This window comes from Oratosquilla oratoria, chromosome 18 (assembly GCF_046742065.1).
Source record: "Oratosquilla oratoria isolate Oo_2021 chromosome 18, ASM4674206v1, whole genome shotgun sequence".
NCBI lineage: Eukaryota > Metazoa > Arthropoda > Malacostraca > Stomatopoda > Squillidae > Oratosquilla > Oratosquilla oratoria.
In genome coordinates, this window is record NC_134794.1 from 2,913,150 (window position 1) to 2,925,251 (window position 12,102).

Sequence of the window (12,102 nt, forward strand, 5' to 3'; positions counted from 1 at the left end):
TATATATATATATATATAATATATATATACATTTATATCTACATTTATATCTGCAATATATATACATGTGTACATATATTATATATATATATATATATATATATATATATATATATATATATGTATGTATATATAAACACACACTATATAACGTACGTAGGTACGTATTTATGCATGGCAGTCGAACCGCCCGTGTGGACGACCTCGACATCCGTCCCAACAAAGAGCGGTTAGGAAGTAAGGAAGGAAGGAAGGGGAGGGAGGGAAGGAAGGACACGACCCGACGGGCGACTACGAGACCCTGCAGCCAAAACAAAACAAAGCCACTGGCGAACGGTTCCCCTCCTGAGGCAAATCGAACAGCAGCGTTTGCTAAAGACACTAAATGTCACTGAGCCAGGTGAAGACCACAATGGAAATAAGCTTACAGGCTTTTTGGTGTTATCCTCGGCAATTGTAATTGTTATTTCGAACTATGTGTTCTTTTCATTATCTGCAATTCATGTATATTCATTCATTGCCAAATAAACTTATTATTATCATTATAACAGATGTGAGACATTTCACTTGTGCTGCCCACATATCGGGCCATACGAGCCGTGGATGCAATATACGGTAAAACAATGGCTGAAGATCACAATTCCAATACAATATACATAATCCCCAGATACCTATTTCTTAAAACACGTTTCATTCCCCCAAAGCCATTTATTTGCTTTCCTCATTCTACAGTTTACCTCCATCCCTCACTCCTCCATTCCCTGCTACATGTGACCCTACTATCTGCCTCCTCTAGCCTCTACTTTCAGACTTACCTCTTAAGTTCCTGCCATCCTCACCCCTTTTACGTCTCATCATCTTACCTTTACCCATATTTACTTTCATCTTACTCCAGTCACATTCCTTCACAAACTCCATAATTGCCTTTGAACCTCTCCTGACTCGGCCACAAGCGCAGTGTCGTCAGCAAACAACAACTGGCTCACCTCCAACTTCCCTCCACTCTTTCTAACCATCTCCAATCCCCTGCCCATTACCCTCGCAACATCAGCAACAATAATAATAATAAACAATGATAACAATATAATAACAATAATATTGATTATAGTAATAATCATAACAATACTAATACATACATATACCAAAGCTTTTTCCCCCTTACAAGGGAGGTAGCTAATAATTATAAAGTATAATAATAATAGTGATGATGATGACGATGATAACAATGATAATGATAATAATAATAATAATAATAACAATAATATTAATAACAGCAATAATAACAATGGTAATGACAATATTAATAATAATAATAATAATAATAATAATAATAATAATATTAATAACAACCATAACAATGGTAATGACAATATAAATAACAATAATAATAATAATAATAGTAATAATGACAATAATAATAATAATAATAGAAAAATTTCGGTTCATAATAAAAGTGAATGCAGGAAAAAGGAGGAAACGCCCTACCAAGCAAGTACAATTACCAATTGACAGGACACAATGAAACGACCACCGTTTTTATTTACATGTTTTCTTAAACTTGCACCAAATTCGCGCACTTTACTCCCAAAGTTAATCGATTATAAGGATTCATAACAGAACAAATAAGGTGTGTCGACGGACATTAACACTCATTTACTCACAACTAAAGTAATGATTATACAAACAGTTGTATCCATAATTTGTGTACTAACCTTGTTTAGGAGACTTCAACGAGTAAGGGCTAACTATCCAGTATCCTATGTTGGTGGTGTTTGGAATCTTGAAATCCTTTCGATCTAGTCTGCTGTCGGTCCCGTCTACTACCTCTTTCCAAGAAACGATGTCCGTCCACGAAAGAGATGACCGCGCTGAATTCCAACCTATATATTTACCTTTATTGTCACTGTCTTCCAGGATAACAATCTTGGACACTATTACAGTCAATTCTACTTCACTTCAGCCATCACTTTATCGGTCCTGCACTACGATCTATTCAATATTCTGAATGCTGGGTAAAGGCCTAGACTGGAGTCTGGAAATTTGCACAACTGCTCTAATATTGGATGCACTGGTATATTCCTTTAATATACTACTCACGATAACTGCACACGCCGTATGTAATAAGATATCAACAAAACACTAAACATTAAGGACACTGTCGATATTTCTGTTCTTAACACATTCACAAAGAGGACAGGAAAAAGACGACAGCCCCGTCTCATGACGGTTGACGGGCGACTGATGCTTGCTTACCTTACGATAACCACCCGACCAACCAACGTACGCATGATGCGTGCGTTGCCAGTAACTATTTTTGTCCTTTATTTCGCTCTAAACAAACGATTATTTTCTTATATCATAATTCTTTTACCGCTGATATAGGGACTAGACGCTCAAAGTTATTTGTCATCCTTGTGCATAAAGACGAAGGGTGAGCCAAGAATGTCTACTGGCAGTTATTTTTGAAAATCGTGTGTAAACATCTAGTCTAAGGAGCTCTTTCTCGGAGGTGTGGGCAAGGCTTTCATTATGGGGTACTTGTGGAAGATTCAACCGTCCTCGCGTCATGGCACTTTACAAAGTCGACCATTGCTACTACATCTACCACTATGTACTCTCTATTTTGTTACTGTGTTACCAGAAATTAACCTTATTTCTTTCCTATTCCCTTTCATTCTTTTCTCATTCGTTCTCACTGTACCATTCTTCTTTACCTAAATATTGTGCAACCCCCCACACTCCCACCTCATCCCGTCATTATCGGCCATTCTCTGTATCAACTTTCCCTCCTGTTACTGTGCTTCCATTTTCATTATAATTTCCCTTCTTCCTATCATATAATATCATCATCTCAGTGAAGTGTTCGGTAACATTAGTTTGATTATAACATTTGGTATAATTGTTGTGACACACCGAGCATTATTACAGCAAAGCGTACTGACTAGGTGACGCCACACTAGGCTGGCATGCTACTTGCTTTTGCTACTGCGTTTGAGTAAAAACGACTTCGGTGACAGTATTCTAGATTTCCGCAAGAACATCTCAACAATGATTCTAGCGTTTGTAAAGATTTAACTTCTCTTAGTTCGTCCTTCAGCTTCTCTTTGTATGACGCGAGAGTGCTTAGACATTTGGAAATTTGAAAAACAAAAGATCGTAACCGAAATAGTTTCTACTCAAACGAAGTAGCAAAAGCAAGTAGCATGCTAGCGAGAAATGCATAGTGTGCTGCCACCTTTACTCGCTACTCCAAGTATTGCTACAGTAATTATAACTACAACGTGCTACTGTGATTATTATTTTTTGAAAATTTCTCATAACTTTTCAATACACGTTGGTGACGCAGTCGGAAGCGTTCTTCTCTCGCACTTCCTTTGTTACGAGTTCGAACCCCGCACCACTTTCCGATTACCGGTGGTGTCCTTGCCCCAATAGTCTAAGCACATAGGGCAAAGATAACGCTTCAGGAGTGCAGCTACGCGCCTCCAGGTGTAAGTTACTCACGTTCTTTTCCAGTTTCTGCAGTATCACCACGTAAAGATATTCTACCTTAGCCTTGTCGGCATGATGCTGACGATCAGAACACACCATCAAAGAATAAAAATAAAATATTTATCGGAGAATCGAGGAAGTGAATCACCCCTTCACGAACAGCAGCCATTTTTTTAAATGTGACCAAGCAAGGACGTATAGAGACAGGAATTGCAAAATATTGAGCTTCACTTTTTTCTGTTGTTCTTTGAAGTACAAGAATCGATTCAATTCTTGTCTTTTGTGTGCTTCTTTTAAAGGATGGCATTTGTTTCTTCGATTTATCAAAATCGCACAAAACACCAGAAAATATTATCAAGATTCACTGTGAAAAGAAAAAGGTTTACCACGAACTGAGTTTTAGTTTTTTATCACTGTTGAGCAAAACTTTATTAGCATTATGCACTATCTATCGCCTACACCTGATTTGGTTCCAATTACTTGCAACTGGCTACCCTGCTATATACTGTCGTGATCCTTGAATCTATAGGACAGGTTTGGGAGATCAGAAAAAATAAAATACGATCATCGTAAATCCACAAAAAATGTCCTTCTGAGACTGGTCATGAAAAGACCCTGACCTGACCTGACCTGTTGTATACTCCCAACCTCCGAAGAACCTTCGAAACTGTTTTCAGTTCTGGCACAACCTCCCCCCCCCAAGTCACCTTGGAAAGTCCCCTCAGCCTCCACCTACTTCTTCGACCAGCGACATCGACATACAATCCATCAGCCTCCCTCAGCCCGAAAGTAGAAAAAAATCCACGTGTCATTGCCGCAAGCGTTTTCGAATGGGTGTGCAGCCTTCACATTCCGAAGAACGCGAGGTACTTGTGCACCTGGCGTCTCAAAGTGACTGACGACCACATCATCTCAACAATCACCTGGGCGACGATTCAAAGATATTTTTCCTCGCTTTTCTTCAGCTACAACCAACCAACGTCTCTATACTTCGGGGAGAAATTTCGCCCAAGAGATATGGTCATTAAAATGGCTAAGGAACGATTTAAGGAAGGTAGCTTAACTCCATTTGACAATTTTGTTAGTTAACTAATCCATTTTAGAACCGCGCGGTAACCCAGTGGATACCGTGTCAAACTCGTGAGTAGGTGGTCATGAGTTCGATTCCCGGGACCCGCTGCGTGCTTCTTACATTGGTTCCCAACAGCCCTGGTCTGGCGGGGAGGCAACCCAAACATCGGCCTAAAAAAAAAAAAAAAAAAAAAAAAAAAAAAAAATCGGCTTGCGCAACTGACGTGATTTGCTTCACCAGGGGTTTTTCACTTACCTTGTCGTGGGAGTGCAATGGTGAGCGCAATGAAAGGATATCAAAAGTTAAAAGCGATCTAATTTCTGTTTTAGGTAGAGGTGAGTCCCCGATCATAAAAGAACGCTGCGGGACTGATCCGTAGAAATGCCAATAAAGTTCCAAAAATACTTAAAACTGTATAAAAATACGTTTGAGAACGGAGACGTCCTTGTTCACCACTTTCCTTTATTTTCCAAACTCAGAGCATCTGAACAAGACGGAAAACAGTTACTGTCTACATGTTAGCCAACCTTCGTGACATAAATTCTACCAAAATATCCAATACGATGTGGACCATATTTGTTAGTTCCGCAGAGAAGATTGGGCCAATGCCTCGAACGAACATGATACCGCACTGCACATTAACTTTAAGGAGTTAAGTGGTCAACGAATGGCATAGACTTAGTATTCATTATGTAGTGGGCGCTGAAACTATCGGTTGTATTAAGAGAAGGTTAGATAATTTTATGGATGGAGTTGACAGGTGGTAGTGGACCGGAACTGACTAATATAGGCCTTATGGTCTCTTGCAGCCTCCTTCATTCTTATGTTCTCATAAGTTCGTGGTGATCGTCCTGACAATACATGACAATCTCTACCTCCAACAGCTTCTTGTGGAATTCACGTGGACCAGGGGTCACCAAACCTTGGCCCGCGGGCCGCATTGTACATATGAAAAATACGAGTATTTATTTCCTTTCTAAAAATTTTGGTAAATGATTATGTTAGTAACCCTCATTTTTTTTTATCTTTTGTGTTTTGTATTTTGTGTACTGGTAAACAGATTTTTTTGTATATGCAATGTTATTGAGCAAATGCGCCTCGCGTTCGTTATTTTCTTAGTTACCTGGCACGCTGTGAAAAAAAAAGTTGTGTGATCCCTAACGTCGAGTAACATGAGATGATGGCATTTCCTCGTACGTTCATCTGTAATTCCTCTCGACCTGAATCTCCGACCTTGTCTTGATGAGCCAGGATACATACTGACCGTTCTTATGCGGTGCTGTTATTTTCATTCATTTCATTAGTCGCGACTACGCACATTCAAATAATGTGTACATGGCACGAATAAGTTTATTCATACCTATGACCATATTTGAATCTATATATGCAAGTGCATGTGTTCCTCCCTTCCCCACCCACGTCTCCTCCCCCTCTCAATCCATTCCTATTTTTATCTACTTAATTCTTACTCTTTGTTCATTTGCAATAAAGCGCTTAAAGGATAAAAGAAAAGCACAGCTTTCCGCACAAATGCACAGATTTTTTTTAAATAATCTATAATATAAATTAGCAAACAATAGATAAGGAAATTAAATAAAACTAAAAACCAATTTCTGTCTTCCGTTTTTCCTCCGCCTCTTTCGTGAAGACCAGCCCCAACAGCCCGCTCTGCTCTGAAATTATCAATTAATTCCTTGGACAACCTCGTTTTCCACACAATGCTCCCAGAAGACCAGCACCGAATTTAATGATAGCCCATAACGTCACCCTACCCCACCCCAACTGCACATAATAGAGGAACCGGCTCTTTTATGCATTATATGGTAACGGTTCGCTCTCTGATCCACATTTATAGTACATGACGACAAATACTCCCCAAGAACGATACTCACCTTCATTGATAGTCTGAGTTGTGGCCCGAGAAAGAGGACTGAGGCTAGCTTTCCATAAAACATAGGATAAGCATTATCTATACCATATCAATGTCTGTCAATAGCCAGGGCTAGTCTCGGTTCAGTCATGTTTTTTTCACAGTTGGATCAAGTTGCAGGACGCTTAAAACTCCATCCGCTATGCGAGTATCACACAGTGTCTGCAAACACAGGTAGAATATTGTTCTCAGTGACAAACTCTCCAACTTTATAGATACAAACCAACAATGTTCGTTCTTCTGCAGACAAAAAAGGCAGCGAGTTCATTAACAAGAACAATATTCTCGCTTGTGTCTACAGACACCTTGTGGTGTGGCGCTTGCGTGAACAGGGCCTCATAAGCTTCGATAACATTTCTCCATTTCCCAGAATACCATGGATAGCTAAGACACTAACGTATTCCTTGGCAGGTGCAGCTGAGGTCACCTGTGTTGCCCGTTGAAATAGGTGGCACCTGCAGATTTTGCAAATAAATACCAGCATAGGCCCGAGGAGGAGGAGGAGAAATAGGGGGCTGTTGAATCCGGGTTTGACATCTGATCACCATTCGAGATTCAAAAGTAAACTGTGCCTTTCGGACAATGGAAGGAGGAGTAGAAAGAGAAGCCATTTATCGTTTAGTGATATCATTATATATATACCATGTAAACGCTTCTCGATGCCCACCCGATCACGTCACACTAGGCCGATTCCTGCCAACCGTTGTGATTTCGTTTGAGTTGGAACGACTTGGGCTACAATCTTCTCCTTTTCAAATAACCAAATGTCGAATTACCTTTACCTTATATATTGAGAAACTAAATTGCAAACTACGAGAGGGTAAACTCAGTATATGACGCAAAGGTAATTTGACAATTGGATATTCGAAAAGCATGGGATTGTAGCCGAAGTCGTCTCTACTCAAACGGACTCACGACGGTTGGCGGGAATCGGCCCAATGTTAGGCCGGCTTTATGCTCCAGTGACGCTTTATACATATCTTATTCAAGTCAATGAATGTTATTTCAGTCCTTTGCACCATCAACAAATTCCCCACCGCTAGACTACAGATGAGGAATATAAAAGGAACAATAGATAAACAGACAAATGAGTAAATAAATAGATTAATCAATAGATAAGGTAAAACATATGAACAGATAAACAAGATAGAAAGAACATATATAGGCAAATAAACAAATGAATAGATAAGACAAGATGAAATAGAATAGGATAAAATATAGATAAGTAAATAGAATAAGTTGAATACAGCAAATATATCAACATACGAGTATAGATAATATATATATATATATAATATATATATATATACATATATATATATATATATATATATATATATATATATATATACATGAGATGATACATAAATAGGTAAATAAATAAATGAATGTATAGATATATGAATAAATAGATAAACAAATAACTGAAATGAAATCATATTCATACAAGTCGGAGGACGGAAAGGGAAGAGGAAAGACAGAACAGGAAAAGATGGAGTGAGTGAAGGAAAAAGACGACTGATGTAAGGCGGGTGTGTGTGTGTGTGTGACCAGACGCCTCGAACGCCGGCTCCATGATTTACAATATATGGAAGGGGCAAGGTCAGGCCGGCGCCAAACGCCGACACAATGTCACTGTAGGGGTCGAGTGTCGAGGCGTGGAGGAGGAAAGGCCACAAGGTTGATACAGCAAATGGACCCAGCGTGTAGGGTGCCGCCCTGTAAAGGGATTATCACACTGGGCTTCCTCTTCTTAAAGGGGCTACCACACTGGGCTTCCTCTTCTTAAAGGGGCTATCACACTGGGCTTCCTCTTCTTAAAGGGACTATCACACTAGGCTTCCTCTTCTTAAAGAGGCTATCACACTGGGCTTCCTATTCTTAACGGGGTTGTCACATTGGGCTCCCTCTTCTTAAAGGGGCTATCACACTGGGCTTCCTCTTCTTAAATTTGTTATCACACTGGGCTTCCTCTTCTTAAAGGGGCTATCACACTGGGCTTCCTATTCTTAAATATATCATCACACTGGGCTTCCTCTTCTTAAAGGGGCTACCACACTGGGCTTCCTATTCTTAAGGGGGTTATCACACTGGGCTTCCTCTTCTTAAAGGGGCTATCACACTGGGCTTCCTCTTCTTAAATTCGTTATCACACTGGGCTTCCTCTTCTTAAAGGGATTATCACACTGGGCTTCCTATTCTTAAAGGGGCTATCACACTGGGCTTCCTCTACTTAAAGGGGCTACTACACTGGGCTTCCTCTTCTTAAATTTGTTATCACACTGGGCTTCCTCTTCTTAAAGGGGCTATCACACTGGGCTTCCTCTTCTTAAAGGGGTTACCACACTGAGCTTCCTCTTCTTAAAGGGGCTATCACACTGGGCTTCCACGGACCTCACCTCCGCCGACCGGTGAGAGTTAGTTTTAAGAAAAGATTAGATAATGTTATGGATAAGGGTTATAGGTGGTCATGGACATGGAACTGCCAAGTGTAGGTCTTATGGTCTCTTGTAATCTCCTTAATTTTCATGTTCTCATGGAAATTGTCGGTGGTCCTTGGATAGATGAGTTGGTTAGATTCTGCATAGAAATGAAAAAATGGCGATGTCCTAGCTTATGGTGATATCACCTATTTTGCTACGATAGGAGTACTGTTAATATAACCGTTACATCACACATAAGAACATAAGAATGAAGGAGTCTGCGTGAGACCTTAAGGCCTACACTAGGCAGTTCCTTGCCCATGACCACCCTAACCATAAAGTTAGCTAACCTTTTTTTAAAACAGCCAATAGTTTCAACCCTCACTAACTACATGGTTACTAAGTAAGTCTATTCCATTTGTTAACCACTCTATTGGAAAAGCAATTCTTGCCTATTTCGTTCTTAGATCTAAACTTCTTCAATATAAATCCACTACAGAGAGTCCTGTCCTAGTGTCTTAATATGATGACCATGTCTGCATCACCCTTGTTAAAGCCCTTGACCCATTTGAATACCTTTATTAGATCAAGGGTATATATTATGATCAGCGTTACAAAGGATTACAAAGGAGCATGTCAACAGGAGACCTTTTGGTCCATAACTAGGTCGGATGCTGAAAAAATTATAATAATGATAAGTAAACAAAAAATATATATATATGATTATATAAAGAATAATAAATAAAATAAATAAATGCATAAGTATAGTTAAATAATAAACAAACAGGTAAATAGTAAATAATGATAGATTAACACATAACTAATGATAAATAAAAATCAAGTACATAATAATAAAAAGACAAATAATAACAAACAAATAATATGTGGTATTATGATGTGTATTAATTGTGGTGTGATATGTGACGTGCATCGGGACATGTGGCTGTGCTGTGTGACGTGGTGTAGCTGGGGTGTGGCGTTGTTGAAGGTCTCCTCTGACGTGGTACAACAGCCGTGTGGTATACTCGGTCACACCCGTGCCCGGTCACTCCTAAAGGTGGTAGCCCTTTAGGCTAGCATGCTACTCGCTTTTGCTACTTCTTCGTTTGAGTAGAAACGACTTCGGTTACAATATTCAAGACTTCCGTAACAACATCTTAACAAACATTCATATTGGTTTATAAAGGATTACAAAAGAGGAGCATGCTGACAGGAGACCTTTTGGTCCATAACTAGGTCGGATGCGAAAAATTATAATAATGACAAATAGATAAGTAAATTAATAAAAGTAATAATGATATAGATAATGATAAATAAAAATAAATAAACAGATAAAGTTGAATAAAAAAAACAGGTAAATAATAAATAACTTTGTTCGTCATTCAGTTTCTCACTATATGACGCACGAGCAATTTGACATTTGGAAATGTGAAGAAGAAGAAAAGATCGTAACCGAAGTAGCAAAAGCAAGTAGCATGCTAGCGAGAAATACCTAGTGTACCATCACATTAAGGTGTTTTGTCAGCAATAACCAGCGCTTCTGTCCTTAGGGACAAAACCGCATCAAAGTAGCGGAATCAGAGACGAGCGGTAACAGAGAAATTTAAGGACAGACCGAAGGAACAGCAGAAGTCAAAAGTAACTGGCATTTATTTTTAGCGGAAATTAATCTCTAATCATAAAAGAATGCTGAGTGACTCCGGTCCGTAGGGGTGTTACTAACGTTCCAAAAATATTGAATGCAGAAAATTTATGCAGGGAGCACCTGGAAAAAATATTACCTGTCAAAGAGGTGAGGTTTTATCTTTGTAGTTGAATTCAGTAGGGATTTTGGTAGTGCTTGTGCATACCTCTCCACAGTAAAACGAGAGAAGGAGGTGGAGGTGGGGACAGAAGAGGAGAAAGAGGAGGAAGAGTGGGAGGAGAAAAGGGAAGAGAAGGGAAGGGAGGAGGAGGAAGAGGAAGAGGAGAAAGAGGAGGAGAAATAGAGGAGGAGAAAAAGGAAGAGAAGGAAAAGGAGGAGGAAGAGTGAGAGGAGGAGAAAAAGAAGAGGAGGAAAAGGAGAAGGAAAAGGAGGAGGAGGAAGAGGAAGAGGAGAAAGAGGAGGAGAAATAGAGGAGGAGAAAAAGGAAGAGAAGGAAAAGGAGGAGGGGAGGAGGAGGAAGAGTGAGAGGAGGAGAAAAAGAAGAGGAGGAAAAGGAGAAGGAAAAGGAGGGGGAAGAGTGAGAGGAGAAAAAAGAAGAAAAGGAAGAGGAGGAGGAGGAGGAGGAGGAGGAGGAGGCGAAAAATGAAGATAGGTAAAAGGAATAGGGGGAAGAGGAGGAAGAGGAGGAGGAGGAGGAAGAGGGGAAGAGGAGGAGGAGGAGGAAGAGGAGGAGGAGGAGGAGGAGGAGGAGGAGGCGAAAAATGAAGATAGGTAAAAGGAATAGGGGGAAGAGGAGGAAGAGGGGGAAGAGGAGGAGGAGGAGGAGGAAGAGGAGGAGGAGGAGGAGGAGGGGGAGGAGGCGAAAAATGAAGATAGGTAAAAGGAATAGGGGGAAGAGGAGGAGGAGGGGGAAGAGGAGGAGGAGGAGGAAGAGGGGGAAGAGGAGGAGGAGGAGGAAGAGGATGGATCTTGTTAATGCAGAGAGATGGAACTGGTGGCAAAGGTGGAACAGGGTCACGAGGTACCCATCGCAAGGGCGTGGCGGTCCTAAGTTTCTATTATGGAAAACCACAAATGCGGTCTCTTCCTCCTCCTCCTCTTCTTCCTTCTCCTCCCCCCTCCTCGTCTTCCTTCATGACCTCCATCACCTACAGCTGCACCCTAGGTGGCTTCGTTGTCCTCAAACCCTTCTCACCCACAACCGTCACATCGAGTCTTATTCCACTGACGAAATATCCTATTCGTTCAGTCCGCAGGCCTGAATGGCGTGAATGATGTGTACTCAGTGGTCCTTTGGCGTCACGCGTCGGGGCTAAGGGCCACAATGCCTTGGACACATAATAGAAATGGCTCCTTACATACAAGGAACACACCTCCCGTATTCGTCACTCGCCTCGCCCTGTCTCGCCCCCGGACCGTCAAGGCGACAGGACCCACCCACATTTCCTTCTTTAACCCCCACGACCTGATGACGCCCTTTGCATATTATGATCAGGAATAGTTCACACTATGACACATGTGTGGTAGATTTGTAGTAACG

The 12,102-nt window shown here is 40.6% G+C and overlaps 1 protein-coding gene across 4 annotated transcripts in view; it reads right to left on the reverse strand.

Annotated features, from left to right (window-relative positions):
- Cad88C (cadherin 88C) overlaps positions 1–2,227 on the reverse strand; it is a 366,763-nt gene extending 364,536 nt beyond the window's left edge. For all 4 annotated transcript variants that reach the window (XM_076201341.1, XM_076201340.1, XM_076201339.1 and 1 more), the window contains exon 1: positions 1,713–2,227. The gene's annotated coding sequence lies outside the window, so the exon portion shown is untranslated. The remainder of the gene's footprint in view (positions 1–1,712) is intronic.
- Positions 2,228–12,102: the final 9,875 nt, after the last annotated feature.